We start from the raw sequence: 21,393 nt of genomic DNA on the forward strand, positions 1-21,393 counted from the left end.
ATCTCCCCCTCAATTGGTTGTGAAACAGTTTGGGATGTCCTGGGGTCATGAATAGAGGCTATATAAATGCAAGCCTTTCATTTGAAGGAGATAGCTGAAGAGATAGTGGAGGCGTTAGTGGTGATCTTTCAGGAATCACTCAAGTCAGGGAGGGTCACAGAGGACTGGAAAATCGCTAATGTAACCCCCCTGTTTAAGAAGGGAGTGAGGCAAAAGACGGGAAATTACAGGCCGATTAGCCTGACCTTCATTATTAAGGATGAGATTTCAGAATACTTGGAAGTGCATGGCAAAGTCTGCATGGTTTCATCAAGGGGAGGTCATGGCTGACAAATCTGTTAAATTCTTTGAGGAGGTAACGAGTAGGTTAGACAAAGGAGAGCCAATGGATGTTATCTACTTGAAATTCCAGAAGGCCTTTGACAAGGTGCCGCACAGGAGGCTGCTCAGTATGATAAGAGCCCATGGTGTTAGAGGCAAGGAACTAGCATGGATAGAAGATTGGCTGTCTGGCAGGAGGCAGAGAGTGGGGATAAGGGGGTCCTTCTCAGGATGGTGGCCGGTGACTAGTGGAGTTCCATAGGGGTCAGTGTTAGAACCACAACTTTTCACTTTATACATTAATGATCTAGATGAAGGAACTGAGGGCATCCTGGCTAAGTTTGCAGATGATACAAAGATAGGTGGAGGGACGGGTAGCATTGAGGAGGCGAGGAGGCTGCAGAAGGATTTGGACAGGTTAGCAGAATGGGCAAAGAAGTGGCAGATGGAATACAACATGGGGAAGTGTGAGGTCATGCACTTTGGTAGGAAGAATAGAGGCATAGACTATTTTCTAAATAGGGAGAGAATTCAGAAATCTGGAGTGCAAAGGGACTTGGGAGTCCTTGTCAAGGATTCTCTTAAGGTTAACTTGCAAGTTGAGTCAGTAGTTGGGAAGGCAAATGCAATGTTGGCATTTATTTCGAGAGGACCAGAATATTAAAGCAGGGATGTGCTGCTGAGGCTTTATAAGGCTCTGGTCAGACCACATTTAGAATATTGAGAGCGATTATGGGCCCCATATCTCAGGAAGGATGATCTGGCCCTGGAGAGGATCCAGAGAAGGTTCACGAGAATGATCCCAGGAATGAAAGGCTTAATATATGAGGAACATTTGAGGACTCTGGGTCTACTCGATGGAGTTTAGAAGGATGAGGGCGGATCTGATTGAAACTTACAGAATACTGAAAGGCCTGGATAGAGTGGACGTGCGAAGATGTTTCCATTAGTAGGAGAGATAAGGACCCGAGGGCACAGCCTCAGAGTAAAGGGAAGACCTTTTAGAACAGAGATGAGGAGAAACTTCTTTAGCCAGAGCGTGGTGAATCTATGGAATTCATTGTCACAGAAGGCTGTGGAGGCCAGGTAATTGAGTGTATTTAAGACCAAGATAGATAGGTTCATGATTGATTTAGGGGATTAAAGGTTACGGGGAGAAGGCGGGAGAATGGGGTTGAGAAACTTATCAGCCATGATTGAATGGCAGAGCAGACTCGATGGGCCGAATGGCCTAATTTCTGCTCCTATGTCTTATGGTCTTATTTTTTCTTTGTTGGTTCATCTTACATACTGAAGAAAACACATGTTTCATATACTGTTTGCACGGCCTATCTTATTGAGTAACTGTGGTGGGACTCAGGTAGTTACTTCAAGCTGGTTTATTTACACTATATACACTGTATACATGATGAGCTACCAGGTGGGTACAACTCTTTGGAGTGTAGACTATACCATGTGCTGTACAGAGTCTCTAGCACATGTCACTGTTACATCATGATCTTCGTCACTAACTCATGACCGTAACTATTCACCCGTTATACAACACCATTGGAGACCAGTAAGCTCAGACTTTCTGAAGAGGGTCCCGCCTTCGTATGCACATCCCTCCTTCAGAAGTCTCAGCACCACACCCTCCACAATCTCTGTACTTCCAGAACATTGCTCAGATCAAATTGGATGTGCTCCAACAGTATATCAGTGAGGGGACTTCAGGAAAATCCAGAGAGGTCCAGATTGTGCGCCAGAGTTGCAACAGACAGAAGGCTCACGTATGACAGTAGTTTCAATAAATGCACTCTCACAGCTCAGCTTGTCATCCACCAGCACAAAAATCCCTGCTTGCCTGGATTCCTGAGGTGCATTCCCAGCAGGAGATCTGAACTACTCCCCAGTCCACCAATTTTATACAGATAATTTCCTCCTCCTGCTTTACTGGGTTATACTGGGATATAACGTAGGACACCCCGTGGGTGCCTGTGCACTTTACAGCCACTAAATCACCAGCAGCCAAATTGTGCACAGCAAGATCCCACAATCGGTATTGAGATAAATGATCTTTGGTGGTGGTGCTGGTTGGAGGGATAAATGTTGAACAGGACACCAAGGAACTTACCTATCCCTCATTAAAATAGCGGTTGTGTGATTCTTCGAGAGGGCACACGGGTCCCCTCCTGTTCCTATGTTATTCCAACCTCATTTGGAAAAGCCGGCTATACCGTCTAGGTCTAGGGAAATGGAAGAACCAGGCAGCATTGCTGAACAGCAGACGTCCATTTATTCAGGAATACCAAGGAAGCTCAACCACCCTATGTAACGTGACACCCGATGGGAAAAAGAAACTGGGAATTATAGACACAAAAACAAAAATAGCTGGAAAAACTCAGCAGGTCTGACAGCATCTGCGGAGGGGAATACAGTTAACGTTTCGAGTCTGTATGACTCTTCAACAGAACATATATATGGGAATTATATATATGGGAATATATATATGCATGGGAATTATAGAATCTGAGGGTGCAGAAGGAGGCCAATGAGCACATTGTTCCAGCGTGTCCTCTTTCAAAGAGCTGTCTGGTTGGTCCTAGTTGCACATCCCCCAAATCCCTACATTATTCCTTTCTTAAGTATTCGTCCAATTTTATGCTGAACAATACTATTGAGCCCAATTCCACCACCCTTCCAGGAAACGCATTCCACACCGTAACAATTCGCTGTGTAAAATAATGACTTCTCAGCTCTGCCCTTGCTTTGATTGATTGATTGTGTAGAACCCCTTATTGTCTCAATGAAACCAAAAGCACTTCATCGATTAAGTGACTTTCAGGGCTCAGTGAGTATGGTTCCGTTAACAATTCTACCAAGACACACCCACCAGCTGAAGGCTGACGTTTGCTGAGACATTGGGGGATCTCCTCCTCTTAGTTAACCATGCTAAAAATGGCCACTGATTCTACAAGTGCAAACTGTTGCCAACCTTCCAGGATTGGCCTGGAGTCTCCAGGATTTGAAGGTCAATCTCCAACACACTGCTGTGGGCAACCCTAGAGAAAAGTCATCGGGACATTAGAAAAGATTTTTTTTTCATTTTCTTTGACCATTCCTCTTTACCAGATATAAAAATATTGAAAATGGTGAGAAAAAGGCTGTTTGGCTCATGGTCCAGCATCGTCCAACTGTGTAATGAGTCTTTTTGCTTTCCAACTGGCATAGAAAGGCAGCGCATCACGAGGATGGATGTGTTGGCCGACTAATGGCTGAAACGTGGGGGAAAGTCACGTGAAGAAACCTCCAGGAATATATTTAATCACAGCTGGCAGCCTTACAAGTGAACCTAGACTCAAGTGTGGAAAATTGAAGCCACTTCATTCAGGGAGTCGTGAATGTGTGGAGTGAGCCCCAGTGGGAGGCTATTGGGTCTGATTGGATCAGCGTATTCAAGAGCATGTTGGATCTGTATCTCGGAGGGGCCTTGAAGGCTGGATGGTGAAAACGACATTTCCTAGATACTGATGGACAGCAGTAGGTTTTTCCAGGGTGTGACTCTTGCTTCAGTGGAAAGGCTTCTGCCTCCAAATCGAAAGGATGTGGGTGAAAGCCTCACCCTAGAGACTTGAGCACATAAACCAGGCTGACGCTGAGTACCATGGCCCTGTCTGAACATTTGAACATAGGAATATGCCAATTAGGAACAGGAGCAGGCCATTCAGCCCTCCCAAGCCTGCTCCGCCATTCAATAAGACCATGGCTGATCTGATTGTAACCTCAACTGGACATTCTTTCCTACCCATGATCACCTTTCACCCCCTTGCTTATCAAGAATCTATCCAGCTCTGCCTTAAAAACATTCAAAGACTCTGCTTCCACCGCCTTTTGAGAAAGCCCAAAGAAACCTCTGAAGAGGAATCAGCAGGCAGCCTTCTTGAAGTCCCATCACAGCGCTCACCCACACTCTACATCAGCACAGAGACACACACCTCGGTGGGACCTAGCTTTAGAATAGACTCAGGATCACAATCTGGTGAGCACATCACATTGCCCTATCCACAGCAGGAGGCAGCAGGGACTTCCCTGGTGTCCAGCACTCGGAGGACTACTAGAGACCAGAAATATTCCAAGTCCGAGTCAGATGACAAGCCTCTGGCCTCGATCATGTCACAGTTGCTGGAACAGCAAAGGCAAGCTCGGGAACATCAGGAAGGGACGTCCGCAGCACTCCTCAGATTGCAAGGCACAATGGTGATAGCGCCGGCATGCCAAGCACCGAGGTCAACACTGGTAGCATGGCAGCTGCCATGGAGACCTTGGTTCAGAATGTCGCTCCTGCACTACCGTGCAGGCTCAACTCCATCGATAACGCCATCGTTAGCCTCCAAAGATATGTACGCGAGAGGGGTATGGGGCAGCTCGATCCCACTTCAGCTACCCCGTCTCCTCAAGGAGTCATCCTGGGGCTCCGAGGCACCCATAAGGAGATGCACACCCTGGGGCCATCCATCCAGGTGACGCTGGGAGTGTCTGGCCCATCCAACTCTCCTCTCCCTGTGACCTCATCAGCTCCAGCTCCACAGGCCGAGGAGGGTGTCACTGCCACACAGCAGGACTCTGAAAGCAGGCCAGCACCCTCCAGGTCTCTGCCCTCCAGAGGGCGCCTGCCAAGGCCATCACAGACAGGGTGTAGCAGTCAGCAGGCTGCCTCCATCTCCTCTGTGGATGTCTGGGGAGCACCAAGAAATAGCAGCAGGATTAGGAAAGTTAAGAAGAATTAGTTGCACGGCCTGGGCATGGGTGTTGATCACTTGTACATAAGGTTCACTAGTGTCAATAAACACCCAAGAATGTCTCCCTGCCTGTGGCTCCTTGTTCTGATGAGCAGTGTTCTTGTCACTCAGATGTGAAACCTTCCTACACAAGGTAAAGGCAGGTGTCTCAGTCCAGGGTCTCTTCCCTGTGCAGTGTGTAACCTTCAGACCACAGTGATGGTCCAGCCTCTCACTCCCTGGAAATGATACTGATGCCTGCATCTCGATGGTGCTGGTCATTGCTGCAGGTGCCACAGAGTTCTCTCATACTCTCTGTGTGCTGTCAGCACTTTTAAGGTGGGGCTGGTCCCCGTCACACCAGCATCTGCGACCAGTGATGCTGCACTTCAGCTTCTAAAGGGCTGAGGTTCTGAAGGCAGACACAGCATCAGATCAGATGTGTCTAAAGCTTCATGGCTGCATCTCTATAGGACCCCAATCACAGCGAAAGTGAGCTGCCCTCAGCCAGGCAGGAGACAACTTGAAGATCTATGGAGTGTCCTCACTGCATGTCATCTTCATCATCTTCCTCCTGCAATCGAGCGACTATCAGGGCCTCCACTGCGTCTCCCTGACAGGAGCGTTCTCACAGAGAGTATTCGCACTGCCATAAGCCAGACTGGAGTCAAACATTCACAATATTTTCTCTTATATACTTGTCCTACACTGTGGCTACTGTTAGGGAGCCTATAGAGCACTTTAAGTTTAATTCTATTTTGAACATTTTCATTCTGGATCTTAGAATTTTTCTTCCTCGTTGGAATGTATCTATTCTGTGTATTCTGAAATATCCCTTTAAGCGTCTGCTACTGGATCTCTATTGACCTATCCCTTAACCTAATTTGCAAATTCACTTTAGCTTGCTAACGTGCAGGCCCTCATAGTTTCCCGAGTTAAGGTTGAAAATATTAGACTTGGACCCACTCTTCTCTCCCTCAAACTGAATGTAAAATTCAATCATATTATGATCACTACTACCTAGGGACGCCTTCACTATGAGGTCATTAATTAATCCTATTTTGTTGCACAATACCTGGTCTACTATAGACTGCTCTCTGGTTGGCTCCTGAACATGCTATTCCAAGAAACTATCCCAAAAACATTCTATGAGTTCCTCATCTAGTCTACCTTTAACCATTTGATTTTTCCAGTCTATGTTTTGATTAATATCCCCATGGTTATTGCCCTTCTTTTCTGACAAGCTCCCATTATTTCTTCCTTTATACTCTGTCCTACCATGTGGTTACTGTTAGGGGGCCTATACACCACTACTCCCACAAATAATTTCTTGCCTTTATCATTTCTCATCTCTGACCAATCAATTCTCCATTCTGGTTTCCTGAATTTAAATCATTCCTCTCTAGTGTGCTAACACCATCACGAATTAACAAAGCCACCCCACCACCTTTCCCTAGCTTCCTGCCCTTCTTAAATGCCATGAACCCTTCAATATTCAAGTCCCAACCTATGTCATCCTGCAACCATGTCTCTGTAATGGCTATCAGGTCTTACTTATTTATTTCTATTTGCACTATCAGTTCATCTGCTTTGTTTCGAATGCTTTGTGCATTCAGATAGAGAGCCTTTAGTTTTGTCCTTTTATTATTTTTGCTACCTCCAGCCTTATCTGCTGATTTACTCTTGGGGCAGGATTTCGCGTCCCACGGGCAGGGGCTCGCCCAACCCGATCGGGCATAAAATCACGCTGGGTGACATCAGGCGAGGGTCCCGACATCGTCGCTCGTGCTCACAATCTTTCGGTCAGTGGGCGTGCGTGAGAATCGGCTGCGCGCCCGCCAACAATTGAAGAGGCCGATTAAGGCACTTAAGCTGGTAATCCTTTTGTCTTTTTTGCTCCTCATTCCACCGTTCGATTAGCGGGCGGGCGGGCGAATAGGCCAGGCGGCCTTCACGTTTTTTACAGAACCTCATCCACGGGCGGGATGAGGTTTCCAATGGCAAATTTTAAAAAACAGAAAAGATTTTTCAACCTCATTTTAAACACATCCCTCTTCATGTGACTGAGTCACAATGTGGGGACATGTTTATATTACCTTCTAAATCTTTATTTTCCTTTGTACGATTCTTCAGCTCCCTGAGGCAGATCTGTGTCCTCAGGGAGCTTCTAGTGCACCCTCCCCCGCGCATGCACCGACTCCCGAGTTCACCCTCCTCCCGCCCCCCCTCCACCCGGCAGCACTGGGCGTTTCGGCGCACCTCTCTCACGCTGGCTAGCCGATAACCAGCCGTCTAACGCAGGCGGCGTATCTTTTCCCAGTCGCTCCGGGCCTGCCCACCAAGTGAGCGGGAAATCCTGCAACCATGTCTCTGTAAATTTGTTCTCTCTGTCCCTCCCTGTCACAGTCTGTTCATCATTTCCCACATTGCTACCTTTCTCTCTTCCCTTGTCTCTACTCTTTCATTTACCACATCTTCCCAAATTTGATCAGTTGCCCCACCCGCTATTTAATTTAAAATCCTCTCTGCTTCCCCAGTTGCGCGCCTTGCTAGGAGACCGGTCATAGAATGTTTTTGGGACAGTTTCTTAGAATAGCATGTTCAGGAGCCAATCAGAGAGCAGTCTATAGTAGACCAGGTATTGTGCAACAAAATAGGATTAATGAATGACCTCATAGTGAAGGCATCCCTAGGTAGCAGTGATCATAATATGATTGAATTTTACATTCAGTTTGAGGGAGAGAAGAGTGGGTCCAAGACTAATATTTTAATATGCAGCCCATCCTAACCTTCCCCAACACTAGTGCAGGTGCCCCACAGACTGCAACCCACCTTCTACCACAAGGTTAAAGCAAAATATGGCAGATGCTGTAAGTCCAAAATAAAAACAGAGGATGCTGGGAAATCTCAGAAGGTCTGCCAGGCTTGCTGAGTTTTTCCAGCATTTTCTGTTTTTATTCCGCTTCTCCCACGCCAGTCTTTGAGCCACACATCATTCTAATCTTGTTTGCCATATGTCAACTTGCATGTGGCTCAGATAATAATCCAGGGGTTATTACCTTTGAGGTTCTGCTTCTTAATTTGGCGTCTAGCTGACTAGGAAGAACTTATTTCCTTGTCCTGCCTACGCCATTGGTAACTATATGGACCAGGATGACTGGATCCTCCCCCTCCCACAGCAAACTCCTCTCCAGCCCTGAGCAGGTGTCCTGAACCCTGGCACAGGACAGACAACACAGCTGTCTGGACTCTCGATCTTTGCTGCAGAGAACAGTGTCAATCCCCCTCACTATACTACCCCCACTACCTTTTGCTCCCCCCAAATGAATGGCTTCCTGTACCATGGTGCCATGGTCAGTTTGCTCATCCTCCCTGCAGCCCCCACTCTCATCCAGAAAGGACCTCAAACCTTTCGGACAATTACAAGGGCTGAGACTCCTGCCCTCTGGGTCCCTTTACCTGCCTCACTTGCAGTCACACCCTCCTGCCCCTGACTACCAGATCGGAAGACCATATTCTAAGGGACGTGACTGCCTCCTGGAATAAAGTGTCCAGGTAACTTTCCCCCTCCCTGATGTGTCGCAGTGTCTGTAGCTCGGCCTCCAGCTCAATGACTCTGAGCCGAAGTTCCTCGAGCCGCAAACACTTACTGCAGATGGGTTTGCCCTGGATCACAATGGAATTCAGGGGCTCTCACTTGCTGCAGCCTTGACACATTATCTGTTCTGCAGTCCTTAATGCGCATTAATTAATTATTACCGCTGCCAATCTGGCCACTTTTTAAAATTTTTATTTTTCTTTTTAAAAAATTGATAAGATTTCAGCCTGAGTAGCCGTGACTCATAAGAGTTTGTATAGCATTTTAAACACTAGGAAAATAATAGACCTTAAACAATTACTGGATGCTCACCAAACAGCTAGTTTCTTCCTCTGTAGTAGAGTAAGGAACAATTCCTGCAGGGTGAAAGTTAGAAAAAGCAAATGAGCACCTCCTTCCCCCCTTCACCTAACTCCCCCAACTCCCAGGACTCTTGTTCAAAGTTGCACTATAATCTTCTAGATGCTGCTGAATCTGTCTCAGTGTCCTCCACTCACCTCCTCCTCTAGATGACTGCCTGTCTCAGTGTTCTCTTCTGGCCTGCTCCTCTAGGTGCTGTTGACTGCCTGTCTCAGGGTCCTCCTCTCCACTGCTCCTCCTCTCCACTGCTCCTCTAGGTGCTGCTGACTGCCTGTCTCGGGGTCCTCCTCACCACTGCTCCTCTAGGTGCTGCTGACTGCCTGTCTCAGGGTCCTCCTCTCCTCTGCTCCTCTCGGTGCTGCTGACTGCCTGTCTCGGGGTCCTCCTCTCCACTGCTCCTCTAGGTGCTCCTGACTGCGTGTCTGAGTGCCCTCCTCTCGTCTGCTGCTCTGGCCCCTTGGTAGATGTAAAAGATCACACAGCCAGTATTTTAGAGAAATAGTTCTGCCTCAAACAACATCACTTAAACAGATAATCTGCTCATTATCAAAAAGTTGCTCATGGGACCTTGCTTTGCCCAAGTGCATAATGCTAATTTCACTGGATGTGTAATTCCAAAGCTCAGGCAAACACTCTGGGGACATGGGTTCAAATCCCACTATGGCAGCGGGTGTTCAGCCCATAAAGCTGGATTGTAAAGGTGGTCTCAGTAGGGCTGACCATGAAATCATTGTCGAATTGTTGTAAAAACCCATCTGGTTCAGTAATCCCCTTTAGGGAAGGAAATCTGCCATCCTTACCTGGTCTGGCATTGTGGGGGTGGATAGGTCGCTGTCTAAGACCTTTCTGCCATAGTGCACCAAGGGGCTGGGAATTGTATAGACCCCTTGGGCTGCACAGCTCACAATGAATGTATGCGTTGAATACTAATTGTATTATAATTGTACTGAAGCACCTCAGAGTGCAACATGAAGTATGTTGATAACTCCAACACCACCTGCACTGTCTGACTGTTTGTAATGACCATATTGAAGTGATTGTAATATTCTTTGATTGTAGTGATCACCTTGTGATCCATGTGTAAAAATTGAATCAGATTGCACTTTTGGTGATGGTGATTTAGAAATATTTTGTAATGTTCTTCCAGATATTTTACGAATAAAGCATACTTTTCAAAAAAAAAAAATTGTGGGGTGTTGACTCTTAAACTGCTCCGTCCAATTACCTTGAAAGCCACTCCCGCCTGCTCCTCTAAGGCAGGGGCAATTAGGGGTGAGCCACAAATGCTGGTCTTACCAGTGACACCCACATCCCATGAGAGAAGGGGAACGAACAAACTGGCTGCTGCATTTCCTACATCGCAACATTGACCGCACTTCAGAAACAATTTAAGTGGCTGTAAAGTGCTTGGGAATATCCTGGGATTGTGAAATGTGCTATATAAACACAAGTTCTTTCTTTGCAGTGCTGGCTGTTACCTTCTACATCCTTCTTCAAATACCGCTGTCAGGTCTTCGATAAATAGGCAGAAAGGAGCTTGACTTTATTCTTCGCCTACAGGGCAACTTCTATACTCATACCACACTAGAGTGTCACCTGAGACCAAAAGCATATCACTGGTGTGGGACTCAATACCGCAATCTTCATACTCCAAGAAGACAGATAGACTGACAACAAAACTAAGCTGATATATTGTTAAAAGCAGCGGGGCATTTTAAGAACACTTTCAAAAAAAAAATGTCCCCAGGCAAAAATATATATATATTAACTGTGAAACAAGCAGAAAACAGGTTGGATTTCAACTGGGTGCCTTAGCCTGGGAAGTGTGGAGAAAATAATCAATGGCAGGGAGTCAACGGGCTAGTTTCTGTTTAAAGTGTAATCTTTAAAAGCACTTTAAAAAAAAATGTTCCCAGAATGTGCCTGTCCACAGGGCAAAGCCAGGTAAGGTGGGCAGGATATCTTGCCAGAGTGCCTTATTACCGCTTGCCAGAAATGCTCTTCTAGGTGAGCTAATTGAGGGAAACATACACATGAGGACCGGAAAAAGCAGTTCAGTAGCACCCAGCAGGTCTTACTGGAGAGTTCTGACATCGTCCCTAAAATGTGCAGGGTCTCTCTATAGGGGCGCTGTCCCATCAGTTTCCATCTCCTATGGACGGAACAGAGTTGCACTGGCCACCAGGAATCGTGAGCTTTGCAAGTCCCAAAGAGCAAGCCCTTCCACGCCAGCAATACATGTGCGTCTAACACGCAACAGGTCTTTTCATGCTCAATTTGGACTAATTAGCCATCTTCGAACACATCGCACCTCAAACTTAACTCAGTGAGTTCTAGGTGATGTCATGGTCATCTTCGGCTACAGCGAACGAGCACGGTTACTATTGGCCATCCTTAATTGCCCTTGAGAATGTGGTGGTGGTGAGCTGCCTTCTTCAACCGCTGCAGTCCATGTGGTGTAGGTACACCCACAGTACTGTTAGGAAAGGAGTTCCAGGATTTTGACCCAGCGACAGTGAAGGAACAGTGATATATTTCCAAGTCAGGATGGTGAGTGATTGGGAGGGGAACTTCCAGGTGGTGGTGTTCCCATCTATCTGCTGCCCTTGTCCTTCTAGATGGTAGAAGTTGCAGATTTGGAAGTTGTTTTCTAAGGAGCCTTGGTGAGTTGCTGCAGTGTATCTTGTAGATGGTACACACTGCTGCTACTGTGCGTCAGTGGTGGAGAGAGTGAATGTTTAATTCAGCGCAAGGTGAAATGGATCACTTGCCATTTCACAGACCCAGTACCAGCATCAAGTACTCCTAAAGCGGTCATACTGCCATCAACTACAAGGTTAAGCCCCCTTCCAAAGCAGAACAGAACTGTGTCTATACAAGAACCCAGTCTCGTGAAGAAAGACTTGCATTTCTATAGCACCTCTTAGGACATTGGGATATCCCAAAGTGCTTTACGAGCGGGGAAATATTTCTGAAATGTGGGCAGTGTTGAAACAGTAGCGTTGAAAAGTAGCAGCCAATCTGGACACAACAAACTCCAAATAGGAATGTGATGATGACCCAGTACTCTGTTTCAGTGATGGTGATTGTGGGATAACCCAGAACACCAGGGCGAAATCATCTGCCCTTCCTTGAAACAACCCAGGGGAAATTTCATGGTCACCCAAGAGGGCAGACAGGGACTTGACTTAACATCATGTCTGAAAGCTAACGGGTTTAATTTTTCATGCCGGAGTCGGGAAATTTTCCAGCTCGGTGAATCCGCCTCGGGGGAAAAAGCGGCTCAAAAGGTACAGTTTTCATGCCTGCTGGAGTCAGGCCCATCGCCCCCGGAAACAGTTCGGACACAGCCACAGGGGCTGCGGAGTGCCAAGGCAGGCTGGCTAAAAGGCCCCCCCATGATGCTCTGGGGCTTCTTCCCAATTGTTTTATTCAACGGCAGGCACTCTAACCCTCACCCTCACATTCCCTTATACCCCCACCCACTTCCCATGCCCCATCCATGCCAACTCAGGCCAACCCATGTCCCCCCCCAACCCCCAATGGCCCCTCATACCCTTTACGCCAATCCATACCCCTCCAACCACCCTCAATGGCACCTCTTACCTCCATGCCCTCCAACCGCCCCCAATAGTCCCTCTTACCTCCATGCCCTCCAGCCACTCCCAATGGCACCTCTTATCTCCATACCCTCCACCCACACCCAATGGCCCCTCAAGCCCTTTATGCCCATCCATACCCCTCCAGCCACCCCCAATGCCCCCTCATATCCTCCATACCCTCCACCCATCCCCAATGATCCCTCATATCCTCTATGCCCCCCATCCACCCCCAATGGCCCCTCATACCCTTTACGCCAATCCATACCCCTCCAACCACCCCCAATGGCACCTCTTACCTCCATACCCCTCCAGCCACCCCCAATGCCCCCTCATATCCTCCATACCCTCCACCCATCCCCAATGATCCCTCATATCCTCTATGCCCCCCATCCACCCCAATGGCCCCTCATACCCTTTACGCCAATCCATACCCCTCCAACCACCCCCAATGGCACCTCTTACCTCCATGCCCTCCAGCCACTCCCAATGGCCCCTCATATCCTCTATACCCTCCACCCACCCCCAATGGCCCCTCATATCCTCCATACCCCCCATCCACTCCCAATGGCCCCTCATACCCTTTATGCCAATCCATACCCCTCCAACCACCCCCAATGGCACCTCTTACCTCCATGCCCTCCAGCCACCCCCAATGGCCCCTCATATCCTCCATATCCCCCACCCACCCCTAATGGCCCCTCGTACTCTTTACGCCAATCCATACCCCTCCAACCATCCCCACTGGCACCTCTTGCCTCCATGCCCTCCAGCCACCCCCTTTGCCCCCTCATATCATCCATACCCCCCATCCACCCCCAATGGCACCTCTTACCTTCCTGACCTCCAGTCACCCCCAATGCCCCCTCATATCCTCCATACCCTCCACCCACCCCCAATGCCCTTTCATATCCTCCATGCCAAGTCATAGCACTTTCCATGCCCATTCATCCAATATACACTCTGCACAGAACCAAGGATCCCTATAGGGACAATGGCATGCATGAAAAAGCTTGAAAAGAAATAGCCATTCATAGCTTTCTTTAAAAGCCCACTATCACTCAAGTTTACGCAAAGTGTCAATCAACCAGACCTTTAAGTTATCTGTAGCAGAAACTACAAGCACTTGACACCTCCTTGTCTTGTGTAAATAAATGTTGAGCAATTGACAAAATAGATTAAAGGATTAAAAAAGCTGTCAATCAAGCAATGTTTTCCTTTGTGTGCACCTGTTTCAAAAAATTAATGGAAGTCTGAATTCTCAACCAAGCTTCATTATGCACTGTTGGCTGACAGCCCACACACTTCTCCCATGCAAGCAAAAATCGGGGCTACCAGGAACAGGGGCAGGAATCCCAGGCTGGGTCCTGCCTGCCATTTATAAAGGTCTGCCTGGTCTCCGCAAAAATCTAGCCCGACGTCTCCAAGCAGTGCAGCACTCCCTCGGTACTGTACTGACAGTGTCAACTGAGTTTAATGTGGTCAAGTCTCTCCGGAGTGGCATTTGATGCTGTTACCTCCTGCATCAGAAGTGATTGTGCTACCAACTGAGCCACAGATTACACCAACAACACAGGCAAGGTTATGTTTCCTGAAACGGAAGCAGCCAATGTTGCCAACCAATTCTGCCGGACCCACCACCACCCCCCCCCCCCCACCGCCCCAACTCCGTCCACTAACTTGAGCTTTCTTTCCAAACCCATTTCACATACGGCCTTTATAACAGGGAGCAGAGGTTTCTTTCTCAACACTATTCAATTCTGGAAGTAACAGATACTTGAAGCTCAAATTCAGCATTAGGATCAACCCTTACCATCCACGAATGCATGTCTTTTGTTTATTAGCACACTTCTTAAAAACAGCAGAAGAAGCTTAAAATCTAGGAGTATAGGCTCTCATTTCAGGGCAGGAGGTCATACTGACTATTGTTACTGCTCCAGCCCTTTAAAAGTGCTATCCAATTCGTCCCACGCTCCTGCTCTTTCCCCAAGGCCCTGCAAAAACTTTCATCCTCAAGCTTAAGACAACAAAACTGTCAAACTGGAAGAACACAGAGGCCAAAGATTAAACGTGGGTTAAAATAACAGAAGCCTTCAGCACCAGTGTCAGAAAATGTCAAATTCATTATTGCCGTGTGTCTAAACATAAAGAAAACACATCCACGGGGTAACAGCGGAGACTCACTCAGAGCAATGTAAAAGGGAGAACAGCAGATTCGGAGGCCTCATTAGAGATGTGGATTAGCCAAGACCTAAAGCTGACAAAGACTTGGAGGAAGTTAGTCAAAGGCTGTCAAACATTATCACTGCGCTCGAGCAAATTCTCCCCATTGATGCATCACCCACAAGCGGCCGAAGACTTCTCTAGACACTAGCGATCCCCTGGTTTAGGTTTTCTTCAATCTTAGGCTGGCAACAGATGTTAATGCCCCGGAAAGGGATTTTTTTTTCCCTCATTCATTCACAGGACGTAGCCATCGCTGGCTAGGCCAAGCGTTTATTGCTCATCCCTAACTGCCCTTGAGGAGGCGGTGATGAGCTGCCTTCTTCGATGTGACTGAGTGGCTTGCTCGGCCATCTCAGACGTCGGGAGGAGTCAACCACATCGCTATGAGTCTGGAGTCACAAGTAGACCAGACTGGGTAAAGATGGCAGATTCCCTTCCCTTAAAGGCATCATCACACCAGATGAGTTTTTATAATGGCCTGGTAGTTTCATGGTCACCATTACTACTTACTTATTCCAGATTTTATTTAATTAATTAAATTCAAATTCCACCAGCTGGTGTGGGAGGGTTTGGGGGTGGGGGGGATGGAGTATGAACTCAAGGCTACAGAGCATGAGTCCAGGCCTTTGGTAGCTTAGTGTGCGCTGAGTTTGGCAGGGGAGTGGGTGGGATTCTTGAACTCCATCGGTGGTCACCCAGGACAGAGAGAAAACAAAACCGAGCAACATTCACATAACCAATTGGTGACTGGGCAAAGTCAGACAGCTTCTCAGGCGCTTAACACTTGAAGTCGGTGCCACCAACTTCCTGTTGGGAAAATTAATTCAGTCAGTCACAGGCCATGGTCAACAGTACACTGTACTTCAACATGTAAATATAAACCTTAATAATAAAGATAAACAGCATGGCTGATAACTGGCAGCAAAAGGCGCAGTGTACACAATATGCTATACTCAAGGGTTTATCTGGTCCTCGTTTATATTCCTTCACATGGAAAATAACGCTATCATCTATTTGTTTTAACTGTGTGGGCCTCAAAACTGCTTTGTACCATACTAGGGCACAAACACTCAACACATTTGTATAAAATCCCCCTCACCTCCCTTTCCAAAGGAGCATTTAAAAAAAAATCAAAATGGGTTACCACCTCTGTTTTACAGGAGTTCGATGCAACTCTTTTAATCGTTTAATCTTTAATCGAGTCAGCCCTGTATGCCGACAATGTGCAATGTCATTTCAAAGTGACTGAGTCATTTTACGTAGGAACATGAGGAGGCCATTCAGCCTCTCTAACCTGTTCTGCCATTCAATTGGATCATGGGTGATCGACATCTTACCTTGCCTTGATTCCCTCACTCTGAATACCCTTGCCTAACAAAATCCTGTCAATCTCAGTTAAATGGCTCTGGGGAAAGGGAGTGTCATTATTTGGATGGCTCTTTCGAAAAGCCAGCAAAGGATGGGCAGAATGGCCCCCTTGCAGGCTGTAAGTGCCATGATTTTATGACTCAGAATCCACAGCTTTTGTGGGAGAGAGTTCTGGATTTCCACTACACTTTGTGCGAAGAATTGCTTCCTGACCTCACCCCAGAATGCCTCTAATTTTAAGGTCATGTTCCCTTCTTCTGTCCCTCAGCAAAGGAAATCATTTCTATCTATCCAACTAAATCCTTTAACCATTTTAATTACGTCAATTAGTGTGGCTATAGGCAGCAAGGACAGGGGGCAATGGCGGCATAGTGGTAATGTTGCTGGATGAGTAATCCAGCGATACAGGTTAATTCTCTGGGGGAAATGGGTTCAAATCCCACTATGGCAGCTGGTGGAATTTAAATTCAATTGATAAATTTGGAATTGAAAGCTAGACTCCATAATGGTAATCATGAAATTACCATCAGCTGTTTTTTTTCTTTTAAAAAAGCCCATCTGGTTCACCAATGTCCTTTAAGGAAGGAAATCTGCCATCCTTACCTGCTCTGGCCTACATGTGACTCCAAACCCACAGCAATGTGGTTGACTCTGAGGTGGCCCCACAAGTCCCTCAGTTTAAGGGCAATTAGGGGTGGGCAATAAATGCTGGCCTTGCCTTGCCAGTGACGCCCACATCCCATGAAAGAATTGAAGAGAAAATCTGACATGGGGCTTTCCCAATTATTCTGCTTCACTGTATCCAGGGGCCACTGTCTTACTCAAAAATGCACAGGATCCTTCTGGATTCTCACCGAATGAGGCAGTTATATGGAACTATGGAACCATTTATGGGGGCACTCAGTAAATCTGCTGATGTCCAGCCCACCCACCCAGATGCATCACATTCGCCCTTGAAGCTATCATGGGAATCAGGTAAAAAAAAAACACATCTGAACTGTGAGAAGTTCAAAATATTGTAAAAACAGGTAGAGAGGCCATCTGAGGCAATAACTTCACATTGTTCGCCTGCCCACCCGACCCTCTTCTGTATCCCCAACCACGTTCCCTTTTCAGAAGGGTATCCCATAGTAATGTGAGGTTATGCCTATCAGGAAAAGATAGGCATGGTGGCCACACTGCTCTAGAAAAGAGAGGGGCCGATTCTTTTTCAAATTTATTTACAGGGTGTGGGCTTCACTGACTGGGCCAGCATTTATTGCCCATCCCTAGTTGCCCTTGAGAAGGTGGTGGTGAGCTGTCTTCTTGAACCGCTGCAGTCCATGTGGTGTAGGTACACCCACAGTGCTGTTAGGGAGGGTGTTCCAGGATTTTGACCCAGCGACAGTGAAGGAACGGAGATATATTTCCAAGTCAGGGTGGTGAGTGGCTTGGAGGGGAACTTCCAGGTCTTGGTGTTCCCGTCTATCTGCTGCCCTCTTCCTCCTAGATGGTGGTGGTCGTGGGTTTGGAAGATGCTGGCGATCATTTAGGGCTGAGATGTGGAGAAATTACTTCACTCAAAGGGTGGTGAATCTTTGGAGTTCTCTACCCCAGAGGGATGCGGATGTTCCAGCTTTGACTGCATTTAAGTCTGGGATAGAGAGATTTTTGGGCTCCCAGGTAATTAAGGGATATGGGGAAGCAGGTGGGAAAATGGAGCTGAAGCCCAGGATCAGCCACGATGGTGTCGATTGGTGGAGCAGGTTCGATGGGCCGAATGGTCTACTCCTGCTGTGATTTCTTGTGTCCGTGTTTACTTCTGTCCCTGCGTATTTGTCAGACCGAGGGGGTGATCTGATGAAGGTCTTTAACAGTACGAAAGGTTTCGATAGAGTGGACACAGAGGGCGGAATTTAAAGGAGCCACCGGGGACAGGGAATCAGGACAGGCCGGGCGACTTCATCACACGGGAGCCAAAATCTTGACATGCCGGCAGCGAGTCGCGCGCAAGGGATTAAGTGGGAGACGTTCCAGCGGTGGGGCCGGGACTCATCCGGCAGCGTGCCATGAATACTCAATAAGCCTTAGCTTCTCCAAGTTAAGTCAGAGCATCAAGATTAAGTCAACAGCGGGTGGGAAACTCGTGCCACCTGATTTATGACTGGTTAAAGGCGGACTACGCCAGGCAAGGTGGTCCACTCAGATCAAATGTGAGTGGTTGTGTTTTGAACCCCAGGGAGAAGTGGGGGGGAGCAGGGGAATGTTTGCAGCCCTTGGTGGTGGCAAGTGCAAAGTCGGGGTGGGGGGGGCGGTGGTGGGGGCAAGGCCAGTTGTGGGAGGGGGGGGGGGCAGCAATCGGGGGCCCCAGGTGATGGTATAGAATTATGAGGGGATGAATGGTGAAGTTAGATCCTGGATGATGCCTTGGCTTCCAAAACACATCCTTCCAAATCTGCAACTTTGGTTCCCCCGAGCTGACCTGTTCCCTACCGGCAGAGCCAGCATGTCCTGGGCGCTCTTGTACACCCACCCAGAGCTGCACTGCAATCTCCTGACGGTGGGTTTGTCCCACTTGCCACCCTCCCCTGCCACGTGATCGCACATGCCCCACACGGCCACCCTTTAAAATGAATATTAAACCCCGCGCACGTCGTCTGCCGACATGCAAGCAGAAGTGGTGCACATTTTCATTTCCGTCATCGGCAGCCACGCTTCACGCATTAAATTCTTCCCAGAAAGTGTTCTTTCACAGGGTACATAGAATCACAGAATCATAGAGTCTTTACAGTGCAGGAGGAGGCCTCCGACCCATTGAGTTTGCCCTGAAAGAGTATTCTACCTAATCCCACTCCCATGCTTATCCCCGTAACCTTGCACATTCTTTCTTATCGGATAGCAGTCCAATTCCCTCTTGAATACCTCGATCGAACCTGCCTCCCTCACCCTCTCAGGAAGTTTGCTCCAGACTCCAGCCCCTGGGGGAAAAATTGTTTCGTCACATCACTCTTACTCCTTTTGGCAATTATTTTGAATCTGTGCCCTCTAGTTCTTGATGATTTCTTGAGTGGGAACAAATTCTCACCATTCACCCTGCCCATACCCATCAGGATCTTGAATAGCTCTATCAAGTCTCCTCTCAGCCTTCTTTTCTCCAAGAAAAACAGTCCCAACCTCTCCAATCTATCCTCATAGCTACAGTATTTTATCCCTGGAATTATTCTTGTGTACCTCCTCTGTACTCTCTCCAATGCTTTCACATTCTTCCTCAGGTATGGCGCCCAGAACTGGATGCAGTACTCCAGATGAGGCCCAACTAGTGTCTTATACAAGTTCAACATGACCTCCTTACTCTTGTACTCAACACCCCTATTAATAAAGCCTAAAATACTATATGCGCTATTAACTGCTCTCTCAACATGCCCTGCCACCTTCAATGACATGTACCTATACTCCGAGGTCCCTCTATTCCTGTACCTCCTTCAGAGTCTCTCCATATTCTCCCTGCCAAAATGAATCACCTCACACTCCCTGCATTGAACTTCACCTGCCACTTGTCTGTCCAATCTACCAATATGTCTATGTCCTTTTGAAGTTTAAGACTATCCTCATCACAGTTGACAATGTTTCCAATCATCGCATCATCAACAAAAGTCAACAGTCTAGGTTATTAATACATATCAGGAAGAGCAAGGGTCCTAACACTGACTCCTGGGGAACTCCACCACAAACCTCCCTCCAATCTGAAAAACAACCTTTTATCGTTTCCTGTCACTCAGCCAATTTCGTATCCAAGTCCTTTCATTCCATGACCTAGAATTTTGTTCACAAGTCTGTTGTGTGGCACTGTATCGAATACCTTTTGAAAATCCATATACATCACATCAACAGTGGTTGCCCTTAAAAACCTTCTCTCAAAACACTCCAGCAAGTTAGTTAAATATGATGAGTCCAGGCTAGCTTTCCTTAATTATCCTACACATGCCTAAGTGACTATTGATTTTGTCCCAAACTATAGTTTCCAGAAATTTCCCTACCACTAAAGTCAAACTATAGTAGCCAGCTTCATCCTTGCACTCCTTTTTGAACAAGGCTGTAACAGTCACAGTTCTCCATCCGCTGACACCTCCCCTGTGTCTAAGGAAGACTGGAAGATTATCACCAGTGCCTCTGCAATTTCTCCTCTCACCTTCCTCAGTATCCTCCGGTCCTGGTACCTTATCTATTTTAAGTAAAGATATCATTTCTAATACCTCAATTGTAAATTCTTCTAGTGTACCAGTTACCCCCTCTCTCACCTCGGTCTCAGTAGCATCATCACCCTTTGTAAAGACAGAGGCAAAGTATTTGTTTAATACCTCCACTACTTCTCCTGCCTCCATGTGTAAGTCCCCTTTTTACCCCTAATTGGCCTTATTCTTTCTTTCACCCCCTTTTTATTATTTATATGCTTATAGAAGACCTTGGGATTCCATTTTATGTTCACTGCTAGTCTCTTTTCATGCTCTCTCCTTGCTTTGCTTATTAGTTTCTTCACTCCCCCTCTGGTCCTTCTATATTCAGCCTGATTCTCCATTGTATTTTCTACCTGACATCTATCATAGGCGCACTTCTTCCTTTTCAGCTTTATCTCTATCTCCTTTGTCATCCAGGGCGCTCTGGATTTATTTGTCCTACCTTTCCCCTTCAAGGGAGTATATCTTGACATTGCCCACAGTGTGTTTCCCTTGAAGGTGGCCCATTGTTCACCCATCATCTTTTCTGCCAACATTTGATTCCAACTCACTCGACTCAGATCACTCGACCCATCCCATCAAAGTTGGATTTCTCCCAGTTAATTATCCCCGCTCTGGATTGTTCCTTGTCGTTCTCCGCAGCCAACCTAAACATTATGGTGCAATGGCTACTGTCTCCTAAATGCTCTCCCACTGATATTTGATTCTCTTGGGCCAACTCATCCCCCAGAACCAGGTCCAGCAGCGCCTGACCTCTCATTGGACTGGAAACAGACTGCTGCAGAAAATTTATCTTGAGCTCATTCCAGGAACTCGCAACCCTCTTGTCCCTTTGCACTATTCCTTTACCAGTCTATATTTGGATTATTGCCAAGTCCCCCATTATAATGGGTCTAGAACTCTTGCACCTCTCTGTAATTTCTTTGCAAATTTGTATCTCTATATCTCTT

This window comes from Carcharodon carcharias, chromosome 3 (genome assembly GCF_017639515.1).
Source record: "Carcharodon carcharias isolate sCarCar2 chromosome 3, sCarCar2.pri, whole genome shotgun sequence".
NCBI lineage: Eukaryota > Metazoa > Chordata > Chondrichthyes > Lamniformes > Lamnidae > Carcharodon > Carcharodon carcharias.